General features: G+C 42.8%; 1 long non-coding RNA gene across 5 annotated transcripts in view; it reads right to left on the bottom strand.

The window, feature by feature from the left end:
* LOC103879725 overlaps positions 1-20,200 on the bottom strand; it is a 70,014-nt gene that overhangs the window by 13,950 nt on the left and 35,864 nt on the right. For 2 of the 5 annotated variants that reach the window (XR_004180069.1, XR_001897385.3), the window contains exons 4-6: positions 13,049-13,205; positions 6,612-6,713; positions 2,534-4,235 (exon numbers count right to left, since the gene is read on the bottom strand). This is a non-coding gene — a long non-coding RNA (uncharacterized LOC103879725). Of the gene's footprint in view, positions 1-2,533; positions 4,236-6,611; positions 6,714-13,048; positions 13,206-18,234; positions 18,285-20,200 lie in introns of those variants that run through there. The other 3 variants (XR_004180070.1, XR_001897384.3, XR_002518698.2) reach the window with 3 other exon arrangements.

Consider the following 20,200-nt stretch of genomic DNA (forward strand, 5'->3'; position numbering starts at 1 on the left):
ATAATGGATCAAAGACTTAAATGTAAGCTAAATTTTTTTTTTTAAATCCCAACTCTTAGAAGAATACATAGGAGTAAATTTTCATGACCTTGAGTTAAGCACAACCTTCCTAGATACCACATCAAAAGCCCAAACCACAAAAGAAAAAACAGATGAAATGCACTGCATTAAAATTAAAAGTTCTGTGATACAAACAATACCATCAAGAAAGTGAAAATACCCACAGAATAAGTGAAAATATTTGCAAATCATATTATCTGATAAGGAGCTTATATCCAGAATATAAAAAGAACTCTTTCAACTCCATAATGAAAAGATAAATAACCTAATTTAAAAATGGGCAAATAATCTGAATAGCCATTTCTTCAAAGAAGATCTATAAATGGCCAGTGAGCACAGGGAAGGATGCCTGACATCATTAGCTATTAAGGAAATGGAAATCAAAACTACAGCAGCATACCACTTCACACCCACTAGGGTGGTTATAATAAAAAAGACAGAGAATGTGGTGAGGTGTGGAGAAATTGGAACCTTTGTATATGTTGGTGAGAGTGTAGCCACTTTGGAAAACAATCTATCAGTTCCTCAAAATGTCAAACATGGAGTTACTGTATGACCCAGCCATTCCACTCTTAAGTGTATACCCAAGTACATATGCCCACATAAAATTCTGTACACCAGTGGTCCCCAGCCTTTCTAGCACCAGGGACCAGTTTCATGGAAGACAATTTTTCCACAGACTGGGGGAGGGGGATGGTTTCAAGATGATTCAAGCACTTTACATTTATTTTGTACTTTATTTCTATTATTATTACATTGTAATATACAATGAAATAATTATACAACTCACCATGATGTAGAATTAGTGGGAGCCCTGAGCTTGTTTTCCTGCAACTAGACAGTCCTCTCTGGGGGTGATGGGAGACAGTGACAGATCATCAGGCATTAGATTCTTATAAGGAGTGTGTAGCTTAGATCCTTCGCATGTGCAGTCCACAACAGGGTTCGTGCTCCTATGACAGTCTAATGCCTCTGCTGATCTAACAGGAGGTGAAGCTCAGGAGGTAACGCAAGCAATGGGGAGCAGCTATCAATACACATGAAGCTTCACTCAATACCCACCACTCACCTCCTACTGGGCAGCCTGGTTCCTAACAGGCCATGGACAGCTATTCCTGCTATAGACGAATGTTGGGGACCCCTGCTGTATATTAATGTTCATATCAACAGCATTCATAAGAGCAAAAAAATAAACAACCCAAATGTTCATCAACTGATAAATGGATAAACAAAATGTAGCATATGCGTGCAATGGAATATCATTCACCATAAAAAGGAAGTCTTGATATATACTACAACATAAATGAATCTTGAAAACATTATGCTAAGTGAAAGAAGCCAAAAGACCACACATAGAATGATTTCATTTATATGAAATGTCCAGAAAAGGCAAATCTATAGAGACAGAAAGTAGATTAGCAGTTACCTAGGGCAGGGAGGGTGGAGGGAGATGGGGAGTGGTCACTACACTAGTGCCCACGCTAGTGGATACAGGGTTTTAGGATGATGAAAATGTTCTAAAATTAATTGTGCTGAAAATTGTACAACTCTTGTGGACACACTAAAAACCATTGAATTGTACAGTGTAAATGAGTGAATTGTATGGTCTGTGAATTGTATCCCAATAAAGATGTTTTTAAAAAACAGTATTAGCCAGATGTGGTGGCACTCACCTATAATCACAGAGCTTTGGGAGGCCGAGATAGGAGGATCACTTGAGGCCAGGGTTTTGAGATCAGCCTGGGCAACACTGTGAGATCTCATCTCTACAAAAACACTTTTTAAATTAGCTGGATGTGGTGGTGTGCTCCTGTAGTCCTAGCTATTCAGGAGGCTGAGGCAGGAGGATTACTTGAGTCCTAGAGGTCAAGACTGCAGTGAGCTATGATTGCACCACTGTACTCCAGCCCGGGTAACACAGCAAGACCCTGTCTCTAGCAAAACAAAACAAAAACAGTGTTATCTCTTACTTCCTTATTCAGATGGAATTGGGCCATTGGTCTCTTATGTTTTATGGTTTCCATTCTTTTCCTTCTTTTCACATTTCAATCCCACTCATCTATCTGGATTTGTTTCTTCTCTGCTCAGGCTCCCTCTCCTCCCTCTCTCTCTTTCTTCTCTCTCCCTCTCTCCCTCCCTCCTCAAGAAAAGAATTGCAGGATATTCTCAGAAGCATTGTCTTTGCAGATTTGCTCATGCAGAGAACTGATATGTCACCAAGCTAGTGGCTTTCCAGTGAGTCAATGAGCAACGATTGAGCTTCAGGGCTTCCTCCTGGTCAAAACTGAGTTAGGCCAGGGTGCAGTAGCCAAGGTGGGAGGATCACTTGAGCTCAAGAGTTCAAGGCCAGCCTGGACAACATAGCAAGACCCTCTCTCTACAAAAAATCAAAAAAATAGCCAGGCATGGTGGCACACGCCTGTGGTCCCAGCTATTTGGGAGGCTGAAGTGGGAGGATCACTTGAGCCCAGGAGGCTGCAGTGAGCATGATTGCACCACTGCACTCCCAACCTGAGTGATAGCAAGACCCTGTCTCAAAAAATAAAATTAAAAAATTAAAACTATGAGTTACCCAAGTATATTGTGCACAACACTTAGATTTTGTCTTCAAAGAAAATAAAAGGGGCAAAGGCCTTATTCCTGAGGCATTTAGAGCCTATGGCCATATTGATTCCCTGGGAAGTGGAACGGTTTAGGAAGAAGACTTTTCTGAAATATTGTCTTACCTAAGTACCCTATCCCCTAAACAGGGTCAACTAAAGTTAAGGCAAATGATGACAAGAAGAAGCCACCCAATGGAAGCAGGGGGACTGCGTTTCCCAAGTGCGACAGATGCCATTTTCCAAAAACCGCCGCAGCAACGTTTCTGATCCCACATGGATTTCCTGATTATTGGACAATCCTCTTAAGAAAGGTGGAGTCTAATTCCCTTCCCCTTGAGTATCCTGCTCAGTCCCCTTGAGGATTTCTTCTAAGGAATAAAATCTAGTGGAAGTGATGCTGTGGTTTCTGATGTGAGGTTAGAAAAAGTGATACAGCTTCTATCTGGTTCTCTCTCTCTCTCTCTCTCTCTCTCTCTCTCTCTCTCTCAGTCTCTCACATACTCTCTCTCTCCCTCCCTCCCCTTGGGACCCAGCCTCCTTGCTATGAGGAAGCTCAGGACTCATGGAGAGGCCATGCACATGTATTCCAACAAGTTCCCCAGCTAAAGTCTCATACCACAGCTGACATTAATTTCCAGGCATGTGACTGAGAGAGTGCAAGAGCCTTCATGTGACTTCAGTCCCCAGCCTCTATGCCCACCCCAGCTGACAACAAGTGAAACAGAGCCATGTTATCCCTGCCAGGCCCTTCCCCAGCTGTGGATTCCTGAGGAGTTAGTTACATGTTGCTGCATAACAAGTTACCCCACAACCAACTGGCTCGAGATATTTATTTTCTCATAGCCTCTTTGCTAACCTAGTGTTTCAGGACTGTCTGCACGGCTCAGCTGGGTCCTCTGTGTCAGCGTCCTTCACAGGTAGTAATCAAGACGTTGGCTGGAGCTTTCATTGCCTCAAGGTGGGAAGGCGACGCTTCCAAGCTCACTCAGGTGGTTGCTGGCAGGGTTCATTTCCTTGAGGCCTGCGGAATTATGGCTTTCAGCTCCTTGCCATGTGGGTCTCCCCAACATGATGGCTTACTTCACACAAGCCAAGAAGGCAGTAGAGTGAAAATGATAGCAACACTAAAGTTTCAGTCTTTTATAAGCTAATCACGGAAGCAACATCCCATCTCTGTTGCCATATTCTATTCATTGGAATCAAGTCACGACATCTATCTCATGCTCCAGAGGAAGGGATTATCCAAGGGTGAGAATCCCAGGAGCCATATCAGAAACTGCCTCTGCACTGAGAAAAATGAATGTTTTGCTTATTTTAATTGACTAGGTTTTGGGATACTTTGTTATGCAGTGTAAGATAATGGGAAAACACCAAAACACAGAGAGGAAGAATTAGGTAAGAAAACTGTACTTGTTGAAATATTTACTTTATTCCAGGATCATTTCACAGATGGCAGAACTAAGGCTTAGAGAGGTGACTTGCCAAAGCTATTAGTGGTAGAATGAGGATGAAAACCAATCCTGTTAGACTTCATAGTCCATGACCTTCTCACATTTCCACTCTACTTCTGTCCTTTGAAGAAAAACAAAATCCCAAACCATTTCAATATTAAATGGTGTTTTACCAATGACCTTTCTTTAATCCTCAAATTTAACCAGCAGAGACTATTTCTGGGTACACTCCCCACCCGCACCTCTTCAACTCCTAGTTACAAAGGACTTTCATCTTCATGCAAATTCTGTATTTTATGAAGCTGGCAAGACCAGTCCACCATGCTTAGCTACATTTTTTTCCATAAAAACAAGCTTTCTGGAATACTATTGCTTGCCATAGTGAGGACATAGATTCCAGGAAGTTGGTTTCAAATGCTAAAAAAAGAACATGAGGCAGACATCTGCTTGAGTAGAGAATGTAAAACCCAACTGCTCCTGCTGCTAGTGTCTCTAGGCCGCCAGCCCCGCCCCTGCAAGGGTGGTTCTGGCTAAACACATTAAAAACTTCTTTCAAATTGATTCAAGGATACAGGATAGAAGGGAGGCTGACTTTTTACTGCAAATCTTTTTGTACAGAATTTCAAAACATATTATGTGCTCGCTAATTATCTTTAAAATTCTGCTTAGAGCCAGGTGCAGTGGCTCATGCCTATAATCCCAACACTTTGGGAGGCTAAGGCAAGGCAGATCACTTGAGGTCGGGAGTTCAAGACTAGCCTGGCTAAAATGGTGAAACCCCGTTTCTACTAAAAATACAAAACAAACAATTAGCCAGGCATGGCGGCATGTGCCTGTAATCCCAGCTATTTGGGAGACCGAGGCAGGAGAATCACTTGAACCCAGGGGGCAGAGGTTGCAGTGAGCTGAGATCATGCCATTGCACTCCAGCCTAGGCAACAAGAGCAAAATTCCATCTCAAAAAAAAAAAAAAGTTCTGCTTAGAGACTAATCTTGGTTGACAGATTTCTATCAAGGGAAACTGAGGCATTTTTCAAGATGGATTCGATAGTCCTAGTATCTTCTCTGGTGCTGATTCTGTGCTGTTCTAAGCATCCAAGATGAGCTTAAGCCTAGGCACCCAGCAGGGACAGAAAGGGCAGAGAGGTGGTCTTTGCAGGGGCACCCTGCCTGCTTGCTGGGGAGACAAGTAAGGTTATTCCAGAAGCAGCAGATTACTCAAAGTCAAACCTTAGATGCTCATGGACTGAGTGATATTCTAAAAGATGGACCAGAACAGAAGATGACCACACTCTTCTGCAGTCTATAGTGGTAATGGTGGTAATAATAATGTGAATTACTATTTATTAATTAGGGTGCTTACTTAGTCCATTAACATTTAATTTAATTGTTGATAGGATTGGAGCTAAGTCTATCTTTTCATTACCTATCATCTGTTTATCTCTTCTCAGTTTTTGTTCCCCTGTTCCTCCTTTCCTTCCATCTTTGGACTATTGCAGTATGTTCTAGAATTACATTTTAATGCATCTATTGACTTCTTAGCTAGAACCATTTGCATTATTTTTTGGAGGTTACACTAGGAATTACAGTGTGCATCCTTAATCTTTCACAGAGTTGACACTGTGTCCCTTCCCATAAAATGTGGATGCTTTACAACTGTACAGTTCCATTTATCCCTCACCCCACCCCACTCACAGGACTCCCTATGCTGTAACTGCCATTTATATTATATCCACATATTCTGTAGCCTGCAAGAAACACTATGCTTTCTTTTTCAAATAGTCATATGTGTGTAGGTATGTATGTATTTGTGAGAGGGTCTCATTCTGTCACTCAGGCTGGAATACAGTGGCATGATCAAAGCTCACTGCAGCCTCAACCTCCTAGGCTCAGGTGATCCTCCCACCTCAGCCTCCTGAGTTGCTGGGTCCACAGGCATGTGCCACCACACCTGGCTAATATTTGTATTTTTTGTAGAGATGACGTTTCACCATGTTGCCCAGGCTGGTCTCAAATTCCTGGGCTCAAGCAATCCACCTGCCTCAGCCTCCCAAAGTGCTGGGATTACAGGTGTGAGCCACCGTGCCTAGCCAAAATAGTCATATGTATTCCAAGGAAATTGAAATTAAAAAATAATATTATGGCCAGGTACAGTGGCTCACACCTGTAATCCCAGCACTTTGGGAGGTTGAGACAGGGAGATCACTTGAGGTCAGGAGTTTGAGAGCAGCCTGGCCAATATGGCAAAACCCCATCTCTACTAAAAATACAAAAATTTGCTGGGTGTGGTGGCGCACACCTATAGTCCAAGCTACTCAAGAGGCTGAAGCAGGAGGATCACTTAAGCCTGGGAAGTGGAGGTTGTAGTGAGCCAAGAGTGTCCCACTGCACTCCAGCCTGGGCAACAGAAGAGAAACCCTGTCTCAAATAATAATGATGATGATGATGATGATAATAATAATAATAATAATAATAATATATTTACCCAGATATTTACCATTACTGATGCTCCTTATTCTTTCCCAGAGGTCCAAGTTTCTCTCTTACATAATTTCCTTTCAGCTTAAAGAATGTCCTTTGCTTTGCTTCCAGTGCAGGTCTGTTGGAAATGTGAAAAATAAATAAATGTCTATTTTTTTTTTTAAGAATATGTTTGCTGGGTACAGAATTTTGAGTTGACGGGTTTTTTTTTTCTTCTTTCAGACCTTTAAAGATGGTGTTCCAATATTTTTTGGCCTCCATGTTTTCTTATGAGAAATCTGTGGATGTTAAAATTATTGTTCCCCAGAATATCATGTGTTGTTTTCTCTGGATGCTTCCAAATTTTTTCTTTATCTTTGATTTTCTATGGTTTCACTCTAATGTATCTAGATGTGGTTTTCTTTGCACTTATCCTACTTGAGGTTTACCACATTTTTTGAATCTATACATTTATATCTTTCACCAGATTTGGAAAATTTTCAGCCACTATTTCTCTAAGTATTTTTTCTACCCCATTCTTTCTCTCCTCCTGCTCTGAGACTCTTAGTACACATATATGTGTCCTACAGCTCCTGGCAGTTTTGTTCATTTTTTTAACATTTTTTTCTCTTTCTTCTTCAGATTAGATAATTTTCACTGATGTACCTTTCCATTCACTGATTCTTTTTGGGGGTTGGGGGGTGGGGGACATCTCCATTCTGCTATTAGGTCCACACCGTTATGAACTCTATAAATTTTTTTAGTTCAAATGTGCTATTTTTCAGCTCTAGAAAATTCATGTGGCTCTTGTTTATATTTCCTGTTTCTCTGTTGAGTTTTCCTATCTTTTCAATCATATGTATACATTTTCCATTACCTCATTGAGCATGCATATAATAGTGGCTTCAAAGTTCTTATGTGATCATTCTAGCAGGGTATCTTACAATTGACCTCCATTGATTGTCTTTTTACTTAAGAAAAGTCATATTTTTTTGGTTCTTTGAATGTCAAAGTTATTTTGGATTGCACCATAAACTGTGAATTTTATATCATGGAGATTCTAAACTCTATTATATTCTTCCAAAGAATGCTAATGCTATTGTTTTAGAAGACAATTAACTTGATAGACTCAAATTTCAGTTGAATTGCCTTAAGTAGATAGCAATTCAAATCTCAGTTCAGTTCCATTAGTCTTTGCTACAAGCACATGTATGGTACAAGGGTTAAAAATTCCCTCAATTTGGATATCTGAGTTCATGCACAGAACTTAGAGTTGCTCTTTTTGGCTCTCTTCTTTCTGGGATTATCCTTGCACGTTCCAGCGGTTGTGGCTACCCCAGGCTCTGTCCTCTAACATTTCAGGCCAGAAAAGTGATAGATTTTCTATCAGAGTTTTAGTCACTCCATACAATGCCATAGCAAGCAGTTTTCAGCCTGAAGCCATTAGAACAGAAAATTCACCATGTGCCAGTCTGTTTTTCCAAGTCTCAACTCCCTTCCAAATTCTCCCTGATTTTTCTCACTCTGCAGAGGCTTCAAGTCATTGCTTTTTGTATTTTTTCCAGAATTTATTGTTATTATTTATAGGATTACAAGTTTATCAGGAGCTCATTCCACCAGATCAGAAATGGAACCAGCTACTATTTTTTAAACCTCCTCCATGTACCCATTTATGCCTCTCTTTTCAAGTTTTTTTTTCACTTTTAAATGTTTTCTTTTATAAAAGTAAAGTATACTCAGATAAGAAAAAATCATATAGTACAGAGTAGAACAGAGAATAAAAATTAGTCTTTCAATCCTCTTCAGACACCTCCCCCAACTCCAGCTCCACTCCCCATCAGTAAGTATATGTATATTGAATTCTTCTACACTAAATACATTATACTATAATAAATGTGATTTTTAATTTTTGTTAATTTCCAAATCATTACAAATAAAATGATTTTATTTCCTTTCATTGGCTATATAGCATTTTATTACATGTATGTGTCATAATATTTATGTGCCACAATGTATTTAATGTGATCCCTTCTAACTGACATTTTAGTATTTCTCCATTTTTCACTGTTACGAATCATGCTGCAGCAAACATTCTTGCACATATATTTTTACACATTTGACAGAGTATATAAAATCCTAAAAACGACATTGCCTGCACAAAGAATAAGTATATTTTAAATTTAGATTTCAACTTTTAAAATAATGCTTTTGACCTAAAGCATTCTGACTTTCGAAAGCAGTGTTTTGCCTAAATGCTGTAAGGTACAAGACAAAGAGAACTACACAAACATTGTGTCTTCATTAGTAAATTTGTTTCCTATAGGGATACTGTTAGATTCTGAAACTGTTTTATATATAGACTAGGGTTGAACAAATAAGTAAATATATTACAGAAATAAAATCAAGTTTCTCACTATTGGACAAAGAAGTTACAAATAAGCAAAGGCAGAAAACTGTACTGAACCCTGTTGCATTGAATTAGTGTTAGAGATATCAGCACAAACTAATTTATGATTATCACAATAAAGATTAGATAGATAGATAGATTCATATTTCTATCTCTGTCTACTGAAAGGACTTAGAAACAGTGACATCCCAATAGCAATGTGCACATCTAATAGCAAGATTTTGGTTTCTAAATACCATTTCCCAGTAAAAGGAATCAGGGCTCCTTGGAGAAATGGTTGAACCAGAGTTGGAGTAAGAAAACTACAAGATGAACTAAGAGTATCCTGTGGTACCAGAAAGAAAGAAAGTGTTCAAAAAAAATTATGGGGTCATGTCAAAGGACACAAGCCACTCTAAAAAGGCTCCCAATACCAAAGAATGAAATAAATGAGTGATAGAGCAAGACCCTGCCTGTAAAAAAATAATAATAATTCCAACTAATAAATGTAGAACAAATGAGAAAAATAGAAGATCGCCATTAGAACATCACAATTACAATTACTGTAAGTAGAAGCTGGCTCCACCTCTGAATTAATGGTAACATTAACAGGTGAAAGTTTAAGAAAAAAAACAGGACGTATATTCAAAATATCTTCCTGAAAATACTTATTAGTTACTGTAGTGAGACATGTTAACAAATTCTTTGATACGTCTCCCTTGGAGGTAGACCTTAATTTCTCTCTCCTTGAGTATGGGCTGGGACATAGTGACTCTCTTCTAACAGAGTGTTAAGGAGAGGAAAATATTAACTTTGTCATGGATAAAGCTGACGGATACCACCTAAATCGAGTGATCAAAGTTAACATCACCATAGTAAGACCTAGTGACACCACACAACCCCTGATGCCATGCACTGAGAAGGACACATCACCTCTGTGGTCTTCCTCCCAAAATTCTATCACCTCACTCTAACCAGCAGAAACCATCAGACAAATCCAAATTGAGGGACATTCTACAAAATATCAGAAAAGGACTTCTAAAAAGTGTTGAGTTCACAAAAGAAAATTCTGGGGAACTAGGCTGGGCACGGTGGCTCACGCCTGTAATCCCAGCACTTTGGAAGGCCGAGGCGGGTGGATCACGAGGTCAGGAGATCAAGACCATCCTGGCTAACACGGTGAAACCCTGTCTCTACTAAAAAAAATACAAAAAATTAGCCGGGCATGGTGGTGCCTGTAGTCCCAGCTACTCAAGAGGCTGAGGCAGGAGAATGGCATGAATCTGGGAGATGGAACTTGCAGTGAGCCGAAATCGGGCCACTGCACTACAGCCTGGGTGACAGAGCAAGACTCTGTCTCAAAAAAATAAATAAATAAAAAGAAAATTCTGGGGAACTGTCACAGTTTGGAGGTGATTAAAGTAAGCATAGAGATTAACATAACATGGTAATCTGGATTGGATCCTGGAACAGAAAGGGACATATGTCGAAAAAGTGGGAAAATCTAAATGAAGTCTGTAGTTTTGTTAATAATATGGTCCCAATGTTAATACTCTCTTAGTTTTTATCATTGTACCATAGTGATATAAAATGTTAGCATTAGGAGAAGCTGGATGAAGAGCACACCGAACCTCTCTAAACTTTCTCAGCAACTCTTCTATACATTTAGATTATTTCAAAATAAAATATGTTTTAACACCTGATCTTAGCCAAAAGGCTGAGAAGCAATTTTTTTTTTTTTTTTTTTTTTTTTCTTGAGAGAGTGTCTCGCTCTGTCACCCAGGCTGGAGTGCAATGGCATGATCCTGGCTCACTGCAACCTCCACCTCCTGGGTTTGAGCAATTCTTGTGCCTCAGCCTCCCAAATGACTGGGACAGGCATGCACCACACCCAGCTAATTTTTTTGCATTTTTAGTAGAGATGGGGTTTCGCCATATTGGCCAGATGGTCTCCAACTCCTGGCCTCAAGTGATCTGCCCACCTTGGCCTCCCAAAGTTCTGGGATTACAGGCATGAGTCGCCACACCTGGCCAAATAAAAGGTGTTTTAAAATAGTTGCTCCAGTCTGTAGTCCCACCAAGGACTACATATGAGATAAGAATAAGACTACATATGAGATAAGAATCTCCTCACATCCTCCCCAACATTGAGAATTATTAGACTTTCAATATTTGCCAATTTGATGGGTAAAATGGGATCTGGCTATTTTGAGTCCTAATTCATTCATTGAGAGAGAACCTGAGCATCTTTTCATGTGCACTTCATCCATTTACATTGCTTTTTCTGTGAGATGCCTATTCAATGTTATTCCTGTTTCTACAGCATCCCTACATAAGTACTATTATTCCCATGTTACAGCTAAGAAAACTGAGGCTCAGTATGGTTGAAAAACTAGCCTCAAACCTCCCCACTAATAAGTAAAGGAGTGAGCTTGAACCCAGATCTATCCAGCTCCAAAGTCCACACCCTGTCCAATACCTAGGGTAAGTTGGGACTTTGCCTCATCTTCCTGCTGTTTCCTGAGATAAAGAGTAATCAAATGACAGAGGCTTCTTCGTCTGATGCAGTTATTTTAATTTACGATGAGGAAAGAGGCTGAAAGGAGTGACTAGAGTTACCCAAAGTCACACAGGGGCAAGAAGAAGACTAGAACCCAAGTCTACTGGCTCCCAGCCCAGTGCTCTTTCCACCAAACCATGTGGCCTTCCATGGTGCAGGCCAGGGCGGTCATGTGTCTGTCTTTACGTGCTCAGTGGTGGAAATTCTTAGATATAATATTCCTAAACTCCTAAAGCCTACGCAGGCACCCAATAGGATTGAAGTAAATCATAAAGGTTGTTTTTATGTTGTTTTGCTGCAGTAAAAGATCTATTTTAGCTCAAGCATTGGATACAAAGTTCTAACAAAGGTCTTCAATAAACCTTGAATGTATGTGAATATGGATGTTACAGCCTCCCTCACTCCCTGGTCACATGACACCTTCCTTCTAAAGATTAGAATTCAAGGTCACCTGATTTGGAGAATTTCCATCTCCAATTTGCTGGCAGTTGCCATGACCATCCTTGGCAATTTTTGTTTGTAGCTCCGTGTTGAGAACGGCTTTTGTATATTTCTCTGGGTTGAATGTGGTGTACCTTCCCTTTACAATATGAAACTCCTCAAGCATCAAATCAGTTATTCTACTCCAAAAAGCTTAATATAAAGCTCTCAACATCGACATGTTGGTGTGTCCAAGTCACATAAACCAAGCATAATAACAGCTGCCATTTATTGCACATTTAATACACACCAGACACTCCGTTCAGTACGTTATGAGCAATTAGTCACTTAGTCCTCCCAAACACGTCATCAGCTCCATTTTACAGATGAGATGTCGAGCACAGAGAGGTACAGTAGTTTGCCCAAGGTTACACAGCTAGCAATTGGAGGAGCAAGGAATTGAACCTGGGGAGTCTAGCTTCAGAGCCCACACTCTTAACTACTATGCTTGGTCTATGGGAGCCCCATTACAAGAATATTTTGAATTATCAAAAATGAAAGTCATAAAATATTAGAGGAAGAATATTTAGCCAATTCTTTCTGAAGCAGCACAACCTAGAGCCCTGCTTCCCAAACATTGTCATCCTCCAGCCACCTCTTTGATTTCGGCCATGGCTGACATAACCTGCACTCTTAGTCACTTAATATCTTTTAAATCGACTCCATTGTTTTTGCTCAAGTAAATTATTTAAAAAGGAAAATGACCTCATGTCACTATTGTAAATGGAAAAGTAACATCATTTACTTTAAGTAAATGGTAACCTAAAAATAAATACCATAGACACAAAACAAAACAAAACAATGTCAATAAATTACACTTAGATCTACTGCCTATCAAAGGCTCAGAGCCTGAATAAGCTCTGTTCTCTCTTTACCAAGACAGGGGAGTTTTAACAAGTTGTAGAGAGGTATTTGTGATAAACCAGCATCAAAAGGTAATCAGAAGAGTTGCAAGAAAACTGGAAAAAGGAATAAAGGGTTCTCTGGAGCTTAGATTAGGGGACAGAAACCCCAAAGAAACAGTGGCCTAAAGAAAATAGAAACTTACTTCTATCTCACACAGAAGACAAAAAGTAGGTGGACCAGCGCTGCTGAGACACCCATAGCGTCATGATGAAGTGGCTTTTATCTTGGAGTTCCATCAGGTGTGGTTCACAAGGTCATTTCAAGGCCCAAGATTGCTCCTCCAGCACCAGCCATCTCATCTGCTTTTCAGAGAGCAGCAAAAAGAAAAGGAGAAGAAAAAGGAACATCCTTTCTTTCTAAGAACACTTCCTCACTGTTGCTTACATCCCCATAGGCTAGAACTTAGTCACAGCCAGGGAGACTAGGAAATGTACCCTTTATGTTGGGTAGCCAAGTGCCTCACTTAAAAAAAAAAAAAACCCAAAAAACAAAAAACAAAAAAACAGCAAACAAAATTTTATTACTAGAGAAGAAAGGGGAGGTGGATGAACGATAGCAATCTCTGTGGTTTCATGATTCCCCACTGTGCCTGTGTGCCTCCAGGAGTCACCTTAGGGGGTCCATGTAAGTCCAGCCCAAGCCTGGACTTTGAATAGACACCTCCGCCTGCCTCTGAAGTCCGCCTGAAGCCCATGTCTCCTCTGTACTGTGTTTCTTCTGAGCTTGGGAAAACACTTCTCTCTCCCACCACGGTTGCTATTACAGGGTTTTGTTATTAGGCCCCTTAAGGGCTGTCCTGCCCTCTGAGTCCATCTCTGCAGCCTCCTTGAACCAGATGGGCTGTGGCATGGCTCTGCACTGCTAAGGAGGGTAGAGCACTGCGCAGGGAATCAGTGAGACTCAGCTTGGCTTTCCGGCTCTGCCCCTCACCAGCTGTGCTGACCATCGTCAACCCAAGCTCTGAGTCTCTTGTTCATTGAGCCTGATGCTGCAACGCCAGACACGCAGGTCCTGGCCACAAGCTGGAAGAATCCGTAGCCCCAGATCCAGTTCTAGCTGGAATAACTCTGTTCCAATGCTCAAGGAGCTTCACATCTTAAAGGAAGGTATGCCACATTCAATACAAAGACATACAAAAACCACGCTCAGCACAGAGGTACAGACAAAAATTGCCAAGGATGGTGTTGGCAACTGCCTGCAAATTGGAGATGGAAACTCTCCTATATCAGGTGACCTTGAATTCTAATCTGAAGAGGCAGGATGTAACATGACCAGTGGAGGGAGGGAGTTACGGGGCACAGTCAATGACCAGCCATCCAGGTGGGGTTGCCATCCACCTGGATCACCGAGAGGAGGGGTGCCACCCCAGTGTGGGGCTAGGATCGTAGGCTGCAGAGCAGGAGGTAGCCTGGGGCTCAAAACTCAGTGGTTCCACCATTTCAAAACCAAAGACACGTTTTAGTATGCGCCATCTCAGGAGACTTCTGTTTTAAGAGCTGCTTGCCAACTAAATTGTACAAAATTAAGAATTCATGCATGTGTCCTGTATTTTTCACCTAAAAATATGTATCTCCCGGCCAGAGGCTCTCATGAGCAAAGCATTTGCGCTGACAGATGCTCAACCCTGGCTGTCCTGCTCAGGCTCATGCTGGAGAAAAACCCGGCACTTAGGTGGGGTTTTTCACTGGCAAAAATAGCTGGTGACCCAGCCCCACTCTTGGTGCCTCTTACCATCTTTGTTGGTCTCCAACCTCCTCCCAATTTGACAAGCACTCATCTTCCCAACTCCCCAATCTCCCATTTACTGGTAAGAAAACTGGGGCTCAGAAGAGGAAGTGGCTTGACCAAGGCCACACAGCTGTGGGTGGAGAGATGGAGGCAAGACTGTGTCAAGAGTCTCCTGATGGGTGGCCTCCATCCTGCCTCCTCCTACACACTCCCCACTGCTCAACTCCAGCCCTCCAATCCACAGTGTGGGAGCCAGCTTGGCACCATTGTGGGGAGGAAAAGAATAACTCACAAAGGAAGATGTTTAGAATCGTCCACACCCATGGATATAAGGCAGAAAGGATGACAGGATCAGAAGGCCAAGGCCATGCCAAAATGCCATTGGTCCCATAAATTAGGCAGCCAGACATGCCGGACTAGCTATATAATGAGCTGCCACACTGACGGTGTGTCTGAAGGCTGTGGTCTTTATGATGGGGCCCATCACTTGAATCTGGCGAGTTGTGTGATCTTCCACAGGTGATAAGTAAAGTATTACTTTCCCCAAACACCATCTCAATCAAGCTCAGGAATAGCTCACCCAGAAGCCGTTGTGACATATCACACTTCATAGAAGCATAAACTGCAATACGTTTTTATTTCCAGTCCCTATTGAAATCACTGACCCCCTCGCATAATTGTCCAAGGAGAGACCATCAGAGAAGCCAGGTGTTGGCTCAATTTCCTTAATAGCTGAGTGATCTTGAGCACACCACTGCTCTCAGGGTCCTCAGGTGAAAGGTGGTCACATAGTCCCTGTATTGGCTTGCTAAGAGCTGCTGTAACAAAATACCACAAACTGGGGGCTTAGGCAACAGAAATGTATTTTCTGGAGGCTGGAAGTTTAAGATCAAGGTGTTGGCAGAGTTAGTTCCTTCTGAGGGCGGTGAGGCAGAATCTGTTCCAGGCCTCCTTCCCAGCCTCTGGAGGTTTGCTGGTCATCTTTGGAGTTCCTTGGCTGATAGAGGCATCACCCCAATCTCTGCCTTCATCTTCACATGGCCTTTCTCTCTGTCTCTCTCTCTCTTTCTTTCTCTCTCTCCCTCTCTCTCTCTCTCTCTCTCTCTGTGTGTGTGTGTGTGTGTATGGGTCCAAATTCTTCCTTTTTTATAAGAACACCATTCATGGCCAGGCGCGGTGGCTCACACCTGTAATCCCAGCACTTTGGGAGGCCGAGGCAGGCGGATCATGAGGTCAGGAGATCAAGACCATCCTGGCTAACATGGTGAAACCCCATCTCTACTAAAAAATACAAAAATATTAGCCGGGCGTGGTGGTAAGCACCTGTAGTCCCAGCTACTTGGGAGGCTGAGGCAGGAGAATGGCGTGAACCCAGGAGGTGGAGCTTGCAGTAAGCCGAGATCATGCGACTGCACTCCAGCCTGGGTGACAGAGTGAGACTCCGTCTCAAAAAAAAAAAAAAAAAAAGAACACCATTCATATTGGCTTAGGGCTCACCTTAGTGATCTCATCTTAACCATATTCCATCTGCAATGACCCCATTTCCAAGTAAGATCCCATTCAGAGGTACTGAGGGTTAGGATTTCAACATATGAATTTTGGGAGGACACAATTTAACCCACAGCAATTCCCTGTATTCATCCCAGCATGGCCTGCATCTCGAGTATCACAGAAGGCCATGTGTGTGAACACTCTTGGGGAAGATAAGAGGACAAGATGGAAGGGCAGGTGTGAGCTCCCCAGAATCTGGACCACTGAGACGTGGCTGTAACACCCCCAAGAGGCAGGAGCATGGAGGTATGAGAGGCTCACGACTCTTCTGGAGAGCTCTGAGGAGATCCCATGCAGCCAGATTATCTAGGTTTCCTTGAAATGCTTGATGTAAGATAAACCCCGGAAAGAGTTTTCACAGAGGCAGGGCCTCTGAGCTGCTCTGCACCAGTTGGAGGGGTTTGGGTTTCTTTCCTGTCCTATCTAAGGGTTTGCTGCAATCAACAGCAGATTTGCTTTCAATGACACTTGCTTGGTTATCTGGGTAGAGAAACCAGTCTGAGTAAATTATTTTAGCATCAATCCTGTCCATTTCAATTCCAATGTGGTTTGGGATGAGTGGACAGCAGGTTGCCATTTCCTGCTGCCCAGTATCAATATGACCTGGTCACTCTGTGCCAAGCAGCCCAGTTCTGGATAGGATGAGGATCTCAAGCCCCCTGAGCTGCCCCTGCTCACCTTCCTGGACTCATGGACCACCTTCTCCCCTGCCCATGCACCCTCCATTCTATGGCAGAGAGAGTCGGAGTAACTTGCCCAAGGTCGTGCAGTCAAGTGGCAAAGCCAGCATCTAGACCCAGCCAATCTGGCTCCTAAACACCATGTTTTCTTACATCAGGCTGAAGCTGGCCACTACCCAGACCAAAAGGCTCAGCTGTATGATGTGGTGTGAAGGGCAGGACTCTGGAAGAGAGGCTCAGCCTGGAGGAAGGGCAGAATTTTCCACCATTGTACTTCAGAGTTTTCCAACTTAGTGCCTTGAAGAAGGGGCACCAGAGCTGAGGAGAAAAGATTTCACCCTAGGACAGGAGAGCCATTTGGAATGGAAGAAATCCTTCATGCTCCCCAATGGTGAGGAGGCCCAAGTAGCCTTTTTCATTAATGGACTGGCTTTATTAGAAAACATATCAAACAGATAAACATCAAAGATAAACATCTACCCACAACCCGGCTTTATCAAATTGAACATTAAGCCACATTTGCTTCAGATTTTCACTTCTAAGAAACTGAACAACAGATCGAGTTGATCCCTGCATATCGTTCCTGCCATCATTCCCCTTCTCCCCAGGGAAAATAAAGAACCTCTTAGGAATTTGGTCTTTATCATTCCTGTGCAGATTTTTATAGTTTTAATACATATTTATGTATCCACACACATTTTATAGTACTAATTTGCATGTCTTAAAACATTATACAAATAGTCTCATACTAGACATTCCTTCTGCAACTTGTCTTTTCCACTCAACATGATGTCTTTGAGATGTATCTATGTTGATGCCTGTGACTGTAGTTCATTCATTTTAACTGCTATATGGATAAAGCACAAGTTTTACATTTATTTTCTGGTTGTTTCCAATTTTTTATGTCACAAATGATCCTGCAAGAATATTTTTGCACCAACAAGGCTCCTCACACTCCTCTGCAACACAGACCTAGAAGTGTGACGCCCGGGTCATGGGGCAGGAACATCTTCAACTCTCTGGATATTGCCAAACTTCTTCCAAAAGTGGTTCTTCCAATGACACTCCCAGCTGGGTACCTTTGATCTCAGCACATCCTTGTCTACACTTGGTATTATCAGACTTTTAAAAAATGTTTACTGGCTGGCGTGGTGGTTCATTCCTGTAATCCTAGCACTTTGGGAGGCTGAGGCGAGCAGATTGCCTGAGGTCAGGAGTTCAAGACCAGCCTGGCCAACATGGTGAAACCTTGTCTCTACTAAAAACATAAAAATTAGCCAGCCTTGGTGGTACGCACCTGTAATGCCAGCTACTCGGGAGGCTAAGGCAGGAGAATCACTGGAACCCGGGAGGTGGAGGTTGCAGTCAGCTGAGATGACACCACTGCACTCCAGGCTGGGCAACAGAGCCAGACTCTGTCTGAAAAAAAAAAAAAATTTTTTTACCATGCTAATGGGTATGAAATGGTATGTTTCTGGGATTTTAATTTGCACTTTGCCTAATTAGCAGTAAGGTTGAGCACTTTTCCACGGCTTGATTTGAATGGCTTATGTCTTTAGGTATCTCCCTGCATGAGATCCAAGGGGAAGTGCAAAATAGCTGGAAGTGGAATCTTTGTCCCAGCCCTCCATAGCTCCTGAAACTCTCCTAAGCCCTGGGTAAGAAATTCAGTGGCTTGAATAGCCTGGGGGAGTTGCTCTTGTGGAGGCTGAAGAGACAGAGTTAACAAAGGAGAAGGGGCCAGTTCCATCCCACCCATCCACCCACCCACCCACCGACTGGAGTCCCACACAGCACCAAGGAAGCAGGTTCAGTGTCAGAAGTCCACCCAGAGTAGGTTGGGGAACAAAGTGGGGTGAAGGAGAGCAGAAGGGATGTGTAGGTGCCTTTTCTGACAAGCTCGACTGGGCAGGAAAGTAGAAGGACAAGGAGTTGAGGGAGGTTTTCTTTCGCCATGGGGGAGGCAGAGCATCTTGATCAAGGAGCGAGGGGGAGTCAAGACATGAGAGAGGGGGCAGTTGACCATGGGAGCAAGGCTCAGGGTGTCACAGCAGGAAGGCAGAAGGAAAGGCAATGAGAGAAGGCCAGCTGGGAGGCCCGGCACGTGCTGCCATCTGATGGCTGTTGAGCACAGCGCTTGGTCCTCAGGTGCCCGTGAGGGGAAGGCACACAGGAGAGTTGAGGAAAATGAGGAAGGCTTGAAATAGTCATGGAGAGTGAGCGGGGAGTGGGGGAAGGGTTGTTCAAGAAACCCAATAAGACTGCCAGGCTCTGTCCCCAGGCACCACTTTTTGAATGCCTCTTTTAATCCCTTTTTCCAAACCCTGAAATCATAACTGTTCATTGATGGTGCAGGGAGGTCCCTCAGTGAGGATGCCTTGAAGTAAAAGATCATTGGAATCAGCTGGAAATCCCAGTGACAGTGAAGAGGGAAGACTCATCTCCCCCAGAGCCAGAGGCCACCTCTGAGCAAGAGACAGTGGGGACAGTGCCCCCGGAGTGAGGGGGGTGTTTCTGAGCGTGGCAAAGGCTCTGTGGAAAACACCATAATTCCAGAGTGGAGAAGTCAGAGAATAACATAGCCAACGGTGATGGGCTTGGCTTGCTCTTTCAGTGATTTATTTTCTGTTTATTTTATAAACAAACATTTTATCATAGTCTATTTTTCCATAGACGATGTATTTATATAATAATATGGCAGAATGAAAAAAGGCAAGTGACATTTTTGTTAACTATTAGCACAAACCTCTTGCTTTTTCATGATTGCTTAAGAAAATTAATCTTGGCCTCAATATTTTTCATTACCTCCCCTTTATAGGCTCATGTATCCCCTAATGGCTGTCTCTTCTTGAGGTCGGGATTGCCCAGAGACACACAGGATTACGATGTTAAAAATAAAAATAGCTGCAGCCTTGTATCTGCACAGTGCCCTGCACTTTCTAAGCCATGTCTCCAGCCTCAGCTAATGTGGGCTTCACAACAGACTCCTGCTCCACAAGGTGGGCAAGACAGGGTGGTATTTTTAAATTTTTTTCTTTTTAACCCTCCTTTAACAGGTGGGGAGGCTAGGGGCTGGGGAGAAGTGATTTGCAAAGACTACCCAGCTAGGGAAAGGTAGTTTCAGCTGGAATTCATCATGGCTGGCTCCCAGTGCAGGGCTCAGAGAGTCAAGGGTTAGGATCCGAGGGCAGGAAGCTGGGGCATTGGGGGTCGGGCAGTGCAGGCAGGACCCCAGGGAGCGAGCTTGCTCCAGGACACACCAGCAGCTCCTTGGGCGCTCTCCTAGCATCAGGCATTGCTAATGGCCATGACTGGGTAGGAGCAGAAAGCCTCCC

This window comes from Papio anubis, chromosome 19 (assembly GCF_008728515.1).
Source record: "Papio anubis isolate 15944 chromosome 19, Panubis1.0, whole genome shotgun sequence".
Classification (NCBI taxonomy): Eukaryota; Metazoa; Chordata; class Mammalia; order Primates; family Cercopithecidae; genus Papio; species Papio anubis.